Below are 13,349 nucleotides of genomic sequence, written 5' to 3'. Positions count from 1 at the left end.
TCTTTTCCTCCCCACCTAGAGAGTGTCACAGATTAATTAAAGAGGCGTGTGACACAGAGGCTGATAAAAGTGAGGTTGGAGGAGTTCGCAGAGGACCACAGGGGAGGGTGCAGAGAGCAGGAGGCACTTGAGCTAGAACTCTTCAGGCAAAGGAGGAACGAGAGCATTTCAACCAAAACCAAGAGCCAGAGTTCGTGCCGGGAGGCTCAGCAAAGCCCCGCGTGTTTATGGAGGAGGAACCATCTTGGCGAGGGGAACAAAGGATACGGGTCGGGAGGGGAAGGAAGGAAGTACTGGGACGCTGGGTCAGCAGCACAGGAAGGCCAGGCTGTCCGGTGGGAAGCCACTGATTAGTCTTTGAAAGTAAATCTGGAGGCCGTGTGTGTAAGTCAGGGATGACTCGCAGTGAAAACAGAGACTCAACCAAAATGGTGACTGTTGACACCAATTAGCAGCCGGGGGAAATGCTCATATTGTGTTAGGTTAGAAAGAACACGGGTGCAGAATTCTAGGACCCCAAGAGTTACACGTAAAAATTACTTTGCGTAGGGCAAGCGGACTGGAGGAAATCCCCCGTGTGAGAACAGCACTTGTGTCGAGCATATAATGCTTGACTTATTCCCTCTCTCCTCCAACTTGGTTTCTCTGTTTTCCCCCCAAGTCCTATGTTAATTGTAGTTTTTAACCGTGCTGTCCGTTGTAAATCTCCGGTTTGGCAGTCGTGCTCGACTTTCCCAGTCAACGAATAGCAGGGTTCACGAGGGTTCAAAGCCGTTGCGGCCACGGTGCCAGAAGGGGCGGGCTCCGAGCGAGGCTTCTCCGAGCGGCGGCCGGAAGCGGGAGCTGAGGTCTGGGTGAGCTTGTGGGGGCAGGCGGCCGCCTCCCCGGCGCCCCTCGCGGAGCTGCCGCCCCCCCCCCCCAGCCAGCTGTGGCCCCAGGAGGAAGTAGCACCCTTGGTTTACAACCTGACTCGTGCTCTCTCCTTCTGGAGGCCTCCCAGGTTTAGCGGATGTTACAAGTCTTGGCAGGGGTGCGAGGTCTGCAACAGCCAGCAGCCCAGGCTGCTCTCCGCCGCCACCCCTGGGGTCCAGGCCAGATGTTAGAAGTGAAACCCTGTTTTTAACGAGGTCCTCCTGGTATTTCTTCTGGGCGCCATCCAAGCAGTCCCATTTTACACTGAATTCCACGTTACGGCAGGTCGGTGAGAACAGGTCTGCGGCTCAGAAAGCACCTCCCTGCTCTCGGTTTTTTCTCCAGCAAGATACTGGAGAATTGGGACAGTGTGGGAGAGCTGGGTCTCGGGGATTTTTTTTTTTTTTTTTTTGAGATAAACACATTGAAGTGTAGAGTTGTCATGAACATGTATAGTGATGTAGACTGAAAAATCAAAAAGAACTCTCAGCATATGTTTGCGCTTTTTACCATGGGTAAAGCTAGAGTCTACGGTTATAAATTGCTTCCCGGGCAGAAAACGTAATCCTCTGGTGAGACGAATCCATCACTTCCAAAAAGAAGAAGTGAACTGATAATACATCGGCCCCCAGAGATGAGGGTATGATTTCTTATTCTCCCGCCTTTTCTGTTTACATCTTCTCACTCCGTGTGTGTGCATGTGTGCGTGTCTGTGTGTCTGTGTGTGTGTGTGTGTGTGTGTCTGTGTCTGTGTTCCTCTGTTTGATTTATTTGGTCCAGCTCGCTCTGGACCACCCTCAGCCTCTCTCCCGTCTTTATTTTTATCGGTACTGTCCCCACCCGCACACCTGAGTCACCCGGTCCCCCCACCCTCCTCGCCCCCCAAGAGGAAGGCGGGCCGCTTTGCAGGCAGCTGCAGTGCTGTTAGAGAAAACTTTGTGATCCGGGAAGTACTGGCAGAGGAGAAGCTGTGCTGACTGCGCCGTGTCCAGGGATGTTACAGAAGTAAGGAAGTGCTACGTATTCCTTAGCAGTCCACGGTTTCGTTTTCAGAACGACCCCATTGTCAAATCCCGGTGGCCAGTTGGACTGGATGAGTGTGTTGACCAGTGGCTGCTTGGTGGTCATTAATCTTAGGGCTGGAGCGACGGCCAGAGCCATTGACCTCTCTCTCTCGAGGTGGCTTTTGCAGGCATGTGGAAATCGTAGTACAGTCCCCCCATGCACAGACTCTCACATGTGTGCTTTCACTTCCTGACCAGTAGGGGGCACCCCCACCAAGCTCCCCACCCTCCGTTATGTTCATAAAGCCGTGGTCCCGGTTCCTCTCTCTGTTTCTTGGCGGCTGGTCTCTGCATGTGATAAGGTTTCTTGTGGCCCTGGTGGCCTGGCGTGGCCGCTTCCCACTGGAGTTGTAAGGAATGGCTTCTTCTTTCCGTGGCCTTCATCTCTCCGTGTCATCACTCACTCACCTCCATAAATTAAAATCCCGTGGGTTTGATTGGGACGATAAGGTCATTTTTTCCTCTGCCTAGAATTTTAGAATTGAAAGGGACCTCGGAGATCACCTAATTCCACCTGTTTGTTGGTCAGAAAAGGAAGCCAGGGAAGCAAGTGAGGGCAGGCCCGGGCCTCGGAGCACATGGGTGAAGTGTGTTCTCTCTGTGAACAAAAAGAAACCGTACCAGGGCTTCCCTGGTGACACAGTGGTTGAGAGTCCGCCTGCCGATGCAGGGCACACGGGTTCGTGCCCGCGTCCGGGAAGATCCCACATGCCGCGGAGCAGCTGGGCCCGTGAGCCATGGCCGCTGAGCCTGCACGTCTGGAGCCTGTGCTCCGCAACGGGAGAGGCCGCAACAGTGAGAGGCCCGCGTAAAGAAACAGTAGCAAACTCCTGCACCACTGCATCTGACTTTGCTGTCTCTTGTTCCCAATATAGTTTTTTCATACACTTCATCTTTGTTTGCCTCTTTAACCTGGAAAGCATTCTGTCTAGTTTCTGCAACGTAGGCCTTGTTTGCAACTTATTTCGTTGAAATTTGAAATATAGTATTAACTGAAGAGATGATTTTCTTCCTCTTTTTAAAAAGGATACCATTTTGAATCATTCAGAGGTTTCTAAACAACTTTTAGTAGTGTCTGGTGTGTGGGTTAAGAGAATGGACTCAGAGATCAGATGGCCACTTGCTAGCTGTGTGCCCTCGGGGAAATCACTTTTAACTGCTCTGTGACTCAATTTCCCCATCTGTAGTAGGGATTTATTAAGACTGAATCATAGGTTGTTTGCAACTCGCTAACCTAATTCATGAAAAGGGCTGATACACATAATAAGCACTTAATATCCTTACTTTTATGATTAACTATTATTATTCTCAAATAACGTGATGGGTTTTTAATTCTGGAATAGACATATGGCCAAGAGCCCTCTTTGGTGTTTTAAGACTGTTGCTTGTATGACATCTTCATCTAAAAGCTGCTTTCCCGAAACTGAGTTATTTGTAGTGAGGTGGATGGGCCTAGAGAGTGTCATACAGAGTGAAGTAAGTCAGAAAGAGAAATACAAATACCGTATGCTAACACGTATATATGGAATCTAGAAAAAAAACATGGTTCTGAAGAACCCAGGGGCAGGACAGGAATAAAGACGCAGACGTAGAGAATGGACTTGAGGGCACAGGGCCGGGGAAGGGTAAGCTGGGACGAAGTGAGAGAGTGGCATGGACATATATACACTACCAAATGTAAAGTAGATAGCTAGTGGGAAGCAGCCGCATGGCACAGGGAGATCAGCTCATTGCTTTGTGGCCACCTAGAGGGGTGGGATAGGGAGGGTGGGAGGGAGACGCAAGAGGGAGGAGATACGGGGACATATGTATATGTATAGCTGATTCACTTTGTTATACAGCAGAAATTAACACACTGTTGTAAAGCAATTATACTCCAATAAAGATGTTATAAAAAAATAAAAGCTGTTTTCCCTCTGTTATGCCGTTGCACCTAAATCCTTCATTCTTGTACTTCTTCCTAGTCTTTCATTCTGAAAACAATGAGGACTCAGTTTTATTCAGTTTCTCACCCCCCTTCGTCTACATCAGCTTCCCCGGTGTCTCTCAGCCATTCTACCAGTCCATCTGCAGCCCCAGCTGCTGTACTGAGGAAGGCGCTCTGTGTTACCAGATGAATCCCGATGGGCTTCCTGCCCTCAGGGAGCGTCGTCAGCCTTCTCAGGAGCTAGGAGACAAATGGGGATAAAGCGGGTGCTGCGCACTGCACCACGGCAAGATGGAGGAACGGGGAGGCTGCCGCGGGAGCTGGGAGCAGAGAGCGGCCGTCCCCTAGCGCGAGGACCAAGAGCAGGGATGCGCGGCCGCAGGCCTGGGGACCGGGAGGTCTCAGCAGTAAGGGAGAGGGAATTGAGCGGCAGGGTCGCTCAGCCTGACCCCACTGGCTTCGAGGCTGGATCACTCTTTGGCTTGGAGAGCTGTCCTGTGCATGGTAGGTGTTTAGCAGCCTCCTGGTCTCTACCTACTAGCCGACAGCACACACATACACAGCCCCTGGCGATGAGCAAAGATGTTTCCAGATACTGCCCAGCACCTTCCTCTGGCAGATGAATGGCCCTCGCTTGAAAAGCACGAACCACTGTTCTGGACCAAGAGAGCAGAGTACAAGCAGAGCCATCCTGCAGGAAGGCAGGTGTGTGCTTCTAGCAGAAGCAGCCTGGAGAAGCAGTGAGATAAGGCCAGGCTCAAAACAGGCGGCGCAGCGGTTGAGAGTCTGCCTGCCTGTGCAGGGGACACGGGTTCGAGCCCTGGTCTGGGAGGATCCCACATGCCGCGGAGCAACTGGGCCCGTGAGCCACAACTACTGAGCCTGCGCGTCTGGAGCCTGTGCTCCGCAACAAGAGAGGCCGTGACAGTGAGAGGCCCACGCACCGCGATGAAGAGTGGCCCCCGCTCACCACAACTAGAGAAAGCCCTCGCACAGAAACGAAGACCCAACACAGCCAAAAATAAATAAATAAATAAAATTAAAAAAAAAAAAAAAAAACAACACAGGGAATCAGAGGCCTCGAGGGCTATTCCCAGGCCTGCAGGCTCCTCACTGCTTTTGAGAAGGAGAGTAAGTCCTAGGTTCCTTGTGGGGCATCAGCCAGGTTACTGTGGTAGTTCTGTGTCCCATCACATAGCACCTGGAAAGCCTGAATGCTGCTGCCGGACACAAAGGAAGCGCGGAGTAAATGTCGGTGCTAGGCTGCTGCCGTCGTTGCCACTGTCAATCAGACAGAGCAGGAGGAGAGTCTTAGTGCCTTTGGGCCGCTGTAACAAAGCACTGCAGACTGAGTGGCACATAAACACACACGCTTGTTCCTCGCCGTCTGGAGGCTGAGAAGTCCTGGGTGCCGGCAGGTTCCGTGGGACCCCCTGACAGCCCCGCAAAGTGCTCTGGGAAGAAAGTTATATTTACTCCTACAGAGATAACTGTGGGAGTTTCTGCTCGTGTTGATATAAGGGCCAATCCCATTCCTGAGGACTCTGCCCTCATGACCTCACCGCCTCCCGAGGCCCCGCCACCTAATATCATCACCTTAGGAGGGTGGGTGTCAACATATGAATCTGGGGGAGACAGACATTCAGTCCGCAGCAGAAAGAAATGAACGAGCACATATGGGAGGCCATGACATCTGCTTTTGTGTGGTCCGTGTGTGTGTACACATATATGTATACATGCATATATCTACGTGTGTGTGTGTGTGTCTTTCTATATGTATACATACATATATCTACGTGTGTGTGTGTGTGTGTGTGTGTATCTGTCTATCTATATGTATATATACAGTAATCAAGTTGGCACGCTTTTCCTATAAAGGAGTAGATGGTAAATATCTTTGGCTTTGTCGGCCGTACTAGCTCTGTTGTAGCTACTCAGCTCTGCCGTCATAGTGTGAAAGGAGCCGTAGGCCATATATCAACTCAACTCATGTGCGTGGCTGTGTTCCAGTCAAACTTCATTTCTAGGCACAGGCAGCGTGGGCCTCAGCTTGCCTATCCCTGATCTAAGTAATTTTCGTATCGTGCCCATTGGCCTTGGACAGCTGTCAGTATTCCAAGTATAAAGTCCATTAAGTACTTTATAAAGATTCTGCGTTTTAGTGCCTCCAATCGGTGCCCTTGGTATTTGTTCCAGCTGAAGATGCAGAACCAACGGCACAGCTGCCTAAGTATTCCGTGTCTGCTTTTCTCTGCCGAATAAGCAGTGTGTCTAAGGGCCGTGAGTGATCATTTAGCAGGTTTTGCTGATGAATCAGGCCAGCGTTAATGGGGCAGGATGGTTCACTGCACGACTCGAATGGTTTGGGAAGCCATTTCTGAAAGAGGTATGGCTTAGTGGTTTTGCGTTAAACAAAGCATGTACTCAGTTTGTTTTAAATCTGTTTTTATTGCCTAGTTGGATGAAGCACCTTCCCTCACCTGCTGTTTTCCTCTCTCATGAGATGGTAGCACCTTTCACCCTAAATGGGAAGGATTTTACTCTTCCAGATCTTTTTTTTTTAATTTACCGTTTTTATTGAAGTATAGTTGATTTACAATATTGTGTTCGTTTCAGGTATACAGCAAAGTGATTTGATATGTGTAGAGAGATGTATATATATCTGCATAGATATGTATATATCTATATTCTTTTCAAAAATTCGATTCCATTATAATTTATTACAAGATATTGACTATAGTTCCCTGTGCTCTACGGCAAATCCTTGCTGGTTATCTATGTGATGTATAGTAGTGTGTATCTGTTAGTCCCATACTCCTAATTTAGCCCTCCCCATCTTCCCCTTTGGTAGCCATAAGTTTGTTTTCTCTGTCTGTGAGTCTCTTTCTGTTTTGTAAATAGGTTCATTTGTACTGTTTTTTTAGATTCCACACACAAGTGATATCATATGGTATTTGTCTCTGTCTGATTTACTTCCTTAGTGTGATCATCTCTAGGGCCATCCATGTTGCTACCAATGGCATCATTTCAGTTTTTATGGCTGAGTAGTGTGTCTCATTGTGTCCACACTGCATCTTCTTTATCCATTCATCTACTGATGGACAGTTAGGTTGCTTCCACGCCTTGGCTGTTGTGAATAGTGCTGCAGTGAACACCGGGGTGCAGGTATCTTTTCAGATTAGTTACTCTTGAAGGTCTTACTGTGCTTTATAAAAAACGTAGTGCTTGTGTTGAACCTTTCCCAGTTTCTCATGATGATACCCTTTTTTCTCCTCGGAAGTATCTTCACTTCGTCTGGTTAGCCGCCGTTACCGTGTGTTATCTGAATTCTGTCACGCGCTTTTCGACGGCAGCAGTCCACCCGCGGTGTTTATAAACGCAGCAGAAGTGTGAGTAGACGAGACCTGTGGATTGTGTCCTTTTGGGGGGTGTGCTTCCTCTGGGCCATTGGTTGTCTGCCATGGTTAGGGTGAGTTAGGCAACATCTGTAGACCTTTTTGGTTGTCATGGCCGAGAGGAGGCTTGCTACTAGCATCTAGTGTGTAGAGGGACTTCCCTGGCGGTCCAATGGTCAGGAATCGGCACTTTCACCTCCGTGGCTGCAGGTTCCGTCCCCTGGTTGGGGAACTAAGATCCTGCATACAGCACGGTGCAGCCAAAAAAAAAAAATCTACCGTGTAGAGCCCAGGGATGCTGCTAAACATCTGCAGTGCACAGGACTAAACATCTACAGTGCACAGGACAGCCCCTTCCAGCTCCCCGGCCCAGCGAAGGATGGTTTGTAGAGACCAGGGATGCTGCTAAACATCTACAGTGCACAGGACAGCGCCCCGGTTGCCGCTAAACATCTACAGTGCACAGGACTAAACATCTACAGTGCACAGGACAGCGCCCTGGATGCTGCTAAACATCTACAGTGCACAGGACAGCCCCTTCCAGCTCCCCGGCCCAACGAAGAATGGTTTGGCCCAAATGTCAGTCATGCCACAGCTGAGAAACCTTCCTGAGGAGAGATTCATCGGGGATGCCTCTTGCTTAGCAGGAGGCAAGTCTGTGGGCTTCAGTGACCGCTCCATGCCGCCCGCGCAGTGGACAGCAAGGACGCGCACACTGAGCCGTCCCAGGAATCTTTCATCAAGGTGCCACCCAGCTCTGCATTCTGCCCCTGTTTACCAACTTCCACACCTGCCATTGAGCAGCTCTGAGCATTTCCACCTCTGTCACTGACATCCGGTTCTCTGTTCCTCCCAGTGTCTTGTTGGGGAGAAGAAGGGATGCACTGAAAGCTGGGGGACAGCTGAGGAGGCGTAAGGCACACAAGTCATAGCACTGGCAGACTGAAAACGAATATGCTCATTAGCCCTGGAGCCTCGTTGGGAGGGGTGGTGCGCTGCTGGTGGCATATGGAGGCTGGCCACCCCCAACACAGGGGCATCCTTCCTGGAGATGCCGGTCTTCCAAGGTGGCGCATTACACGGCACCTTGGCACAGGGCAGTAACCGTGACCTAAGAGGAAGTGCTCAAGCAGGCCTCCCCAACAGAGGCTGAGGACGTCCCCCTGTTCCACGGTGAATGAATTCCAGAACCGGGAAGTACCCTAATGACATCAGTTGTCCTCATTGCATGGACAAGGCAACATGGAAAAGGGATGTTTCCACTAGTTCATGGTCTTCTATCTAGATTAAAAAGCATCTGCGGGGGCTTCCCTGGTGGCGCAGTGGTTCAGAGTCCGCCTGCCGATGCGGGGGACACGGGTTCGTGCCCCGGTCCGGGAAGATCCCACGTGCCGTGGAGCGGCTGGGCCCGTGAGCCATGGCCGCCGAGCCTGTGCGTCCGGAGCCTGTGCTCCGCAACGGGAGAGGCCACAACAGTGAGAGACCCGCGTACCGCAAGAAAAAAAAAAAAAAAAAAAGCATCTGTGGAAACCATGTAAATGTCCATCGACAGATGAATGGGCTAAAGAAGATGTGGTGCATATATACGATGGATTACTTACTACCCAGCCATAAAAAAGAATGAAGTAATGCCGTTTGCAGCAACATGGATGGACCTAGAGTTGATTATACTAAATGAAGTGAGTCAGCCAGAGAAAGACAAATACCATATGATATCACTTCTATGTGGAATCTAAAATACGACACAAATGAACCCATCTACACAACAAACAGACTCACAGACATAGAGAACAGACTTGTGGTTGCCAAGGGGGAGGGTGGGGAGGGGATTGAGTGGGACTTTGGGATTAGGAGACGCAAACGAGTACATGTGGAATGGGTAAGCAACAAGGTATAGCACAGGGAACTCTATGTAATGTTCTGTGACAGATCACGATGGAAAGGAATATATACATGCATAACTGAGTCACTTTGCTGCACAGAAGAAACTAACACAGCATTGTAAGTCAACTATCAATAAAATTTTTTTTTAAAAATCTTGTGATAAACCATAATGGGAGAGAATATGAAAAAGAATGTGTGTATGTATAACGGAACCACTTTGCTGTACAGCACAAATTAACACAGCATTGTAAATCAGCTAGACTTCGATTAAAAATAAATTTAAACTAGAAAAAGTCTCTGTGTTCCTGCTGCTCTTGCCTCTGATTCTCCCTTCAGCTCCTTGAGGTACTCCTTAGCCCCGCGTGGTAGTAGAGGAAACGGAGGCCCAGCCCAGTGAAGTGGCCTGGCCCAGACCCTCAGGTCCTGTGTGGCTGAGCGAGGACGGAACCCAGGACTCCTGACACTTTGTCTGCCTGGCCCTCCCACTTGCCTTGATGAAATCTGGTTGGCCAGAAATCAAGAAGAAAGTCTCAAAAACAAATGGACTGAAAGCAACCATTGATTTGGAGGCCACACATAGATCTGTCCAAAGAAATGCAGCTAATGTAAATTTAAACAGATAGGAGGACTCTCTTCAGCAGTGACATGGAACATTACAGCAAGGGTTTGAAGATAACCTAGCTTCCAGTCATGATTTACTGTCATCTCCAATAGCGGACCCAAGTGTTCAAGGTCATGGTTCCCTTATAGAGCTTTATCCTCCTTAGTCATCATTTTGCTTTAGTGGGGGGACATTCCTTCTAGCAGATGGCTTTCAGCCCTCCTCTTTGCAGAAGCCTCAGACTCACACACACACACACACACACACACACACACACACACACACACATTCGTCTTCAGTGCTCCATCCCCTTCTTTCAGCCGTCCTTCACTGAGTATCGTCATCAACATGTTCTAGAAATGGAATCTACTTGGAAGAGCAGTATCACGGGGAGAGATAAGAAAGTTATGCAACCAAACTATACACCCAACCCAGATAAAGAGAGCAACCAAGGACGTATTCAAGTCTTGGCTCAGAAGTGGGTTTGCACCCAGTTCTTTTCAAGTTGCCTGCACTGTATCTGTGGCTGCTGGTGGTCCAGCTAGGAATGGACTTGGCATCCACCTGGAGAATTGAAGAATTTTGGTTCCTGTGCCCGTGGGTCTTAGAGTAAGTAAGGTTAAAAAGGTGAACCTTGGAGTCACGTAGTCTAGAGTTGAAATTCTAGTTCAGCCTCTCATCACATGTATGGACCTTGGACAGGTTATCTTATTTCTCCAGCATGTGTCCTTCTCATGTGTAAAACAGAAACACCAACTCTGAACAGCTGCTCTGAAGATGGAGATAATGGACACAAAGTGCCCAGGTTGATTAAAGGTGGTAAGGTAGTCAGAATCTGCTGTGTTTCATGTGACTTAAGTAGCATTGCTAACAAATATCCTATATTATTAACACATATATGTGGAACCTAGAAAATGGTACAGATGAACCGGTTTGCATGGCAGAAATAGAGACACAGATGTAGAGAACAAATGTATGGACCTCAAGGGGGGAAAGTGGCAGAGGTGGTGGTGTGATTAATTAGGAGATTGGGACTGACATGGATACACTAATATGTATAAAATGGATAACTAATAAGAACCTGCTGTATTAAAAAATCAATAAAATAAAATTCAAAAAAAAGTAGCATTTTTATGGCCCTGTGTTACTTGAGGGAATAAATGAGTGGGCGAGCAGATGAATGAAATAATACTTCTGTAGACTGAATTTTGTATTTCCCTTCCGAACACACACACACGCGCGCACACACACACACACACACACACACACACACAGACACACAGACACATATGCTGAAGCATAATCCCCCGTGTGATATTTGGAGGCAGAGACTTTAGGAGGTGATTAGGTCATGGGGATGGGGCCCTTGTGAATGGGATTGGTGCCCTTCTAAGAGGCCGCATGGAGCGCTCTTGCTCCTTCCACCTTGTGAGGTTACAGGGAAAAGACAGTCATCTGTGGACCAGGAAGTGGGTTCTCACCAGACACTGAATTTGCCAGTACCTTGATCTTGGACTTCAGCCTCCGGAACTGTGAGAAATAAATGTCTGCTGCTGACACCACCCAGTGTGTGGTGTTTAGTTATAGCAGCTGTAACGGACTAAGACATACACCAAAAGCTTGACTTTTCTCCCACAGCTGCTCCATCAGTCACTGAGATGTATTTGTCAGGAGCCCTGGTCACAGTCAAAGCTGTGCTCTGGTGGAACACTCTGTAGAAGTTTCTAGGTGGAGTTGTGTGGTGGGCTGCGATTGGTGTCCTACTGCCTGAGTTTGGAGCTAGTGACTGGGGTCTGTCAGTTACCCTTGGGAGATCTCAGGACCTGATCCGTAAAAGGGAGAAAAGAGAACGAGGGAATGACTGCAGAGGGTTACGGAATTAGGAGGAAATCCTTGGAGCAATGCCTGACTGAGAGAGTGTATACCGTGTAATGGCTGGCGGGTGTTATTTTATTACTACCGCGGCGGGCGTAGTCCTGCACTAGACCTTGTGAAGATACCAGGAGGATAACAAATGGCTCTCAGTCCAGTGTCCTGTCCCATCAGCTGGTGGAGACACGAATGGAAGAGATGGTAGGAGCCAGGTGGACGGGGCTGTCACCTAGGAAGAATTCTTATGAGAGAGAAGCCATTGTGGCCCAGAGTATATAGGGATGAGCCCATGCGATGGGGAGTCCGGCCAAGAACCCACTCGGTCCTGCTCCATCCATTGACCTCAGATTTTTCTAGTCTACCCCTTGCCGGAAAATGAGTGATAAAAGCTTAGAGATTAAGACCGTCCACAGGGCGGCAGAGACTCGGGGGGATAGAGTCATTGGTTAGCACAGGGGTGGGTGGTTCTGTTCTGGCAGGAGTGCGTAGGGGAACGGAGGGCAGTGAGAGAGAAAACAAGTTAGAGGGAGAAGGGAAGGCTGACTGCAAAGGGCGTTTGTTCATGTCCTTCAGAGAGTAAGAGCAGAGGGACTCTGTGCGGGGAGAGCCTCTGAGGTGCTGTCCTGTACAGTCTAATTTAGGGGGTTACAGTGCATAAAGAAATGTACACAAGTTAATAGCAGCTACGGTGCTACTCCTGAAATAAGTATCAAGTGTCTGTTTTATATATTCTTAATAATGAGGCCATGAGCGGCAGGTGCGCTGAGCAACAGGGATTGGAGAGAGAAAGGGACGCAGATGCAGACAGAGCTCTTCTCGCCTGAGGGAACCGTCCCATCTGCTGAGCGTTTTGTTCATTGCAGAGGCTGGTTGTGTTTTGGTAACGAAAGGCAGAAGCACTGAGGATGTTGACTCTGACGGAGGGCGGGGGGCCCGCTGGGTTGATGAATGTGAGTGTGGCTCGAGCGGCGGGGAGACCCCCGCCAGCCACCCGCCAGCACGTAGGATGAGCCAGGGGTGATGGGAGGGCGCTCGTGGCGGAGACACCTTGGGAGTGGGCTGCCCGGGGCCCACACAGGTGAGGGTCTGACAGAGCAAAAGGCAGCCTGTGCCTCGGACCCGCAGCCCTGTCCCCCATGGCCCCGCAGCTCCCCCTGCCCTGCCCCGTGCCCTCCCTTATTGAACCAGGCATTGTTTGCGACCTGCAGTCACCGTCCTGACTTTGCTCCCGACGTTTGCCTCCAGGCAGCTCCATCCACACCTTACCTGCGAGCCCCTCTCACTTGCCCAGTGTTGTCAGCGGCTTCCTACGGAGGCACTTGCTGAGGGGTGCTAGGGGAGGAAGGGGGAAACCCAGCACCTCTTAGCCAAGGGGATCGCCCAGTGTTTCGGTAAAAGGACCCAAGGCCACACCACTGAGTCCGGACCGACCTCTTTTTCTTCGGGCAGTTGGTGGTGAGATTCATGTGCCGTGAGCACCGCAGGGAGGGTGCAGGCAGACGTGAGCCTGAACTTCTGGGAGGAGCCCTGCAAGCCAGGCCGAGAGCCCCGCGGTCTGACTGCTGTAACAGAAACCTTGAACCCGGGCCGACACGGGCCTGTTTGGCTTTTAAAACGCGGAAAGGGCTCTACCTTTACAGCTGTTTCCCGTCCCGCGCAAGTCAGAGGCCTGCCTTGCTCTGCGTCTCTCCCTC

The 13,349-nt window shown here is 49.9% G+C and overlaps 1 protein-coding gene across 9 annotated transcripts in view; it reads left to right on the top strand.

The window, feature by feature from the left end:
- TBL1X (transducin beta like 1 X-linked) overlaps positions 1 to 13,349 on the top strand; it is a 219,206-nt gene that overhangs the window by 178,533 nt on the left and 27,324 nt on the right. The window lies entirely within an intron of this gene.

This window comes from Delphinus delphis, chromosome X (assembly GCF_949987515.2).
Source record: "Delphinus delphis chromosome X, mDelDel1.2, whole genome shotgun sequence".
In the NCBI taxonomy this organism is placed as follows: Eukaryota; Metazoa; Chordata; class Mammalia; order Artiodactyla; family Delphinidae; genus Delphinus; species Delphinus delphis.
This window is presented reverse-complemented; position numbering and strand designations above follow the sequence as displayed.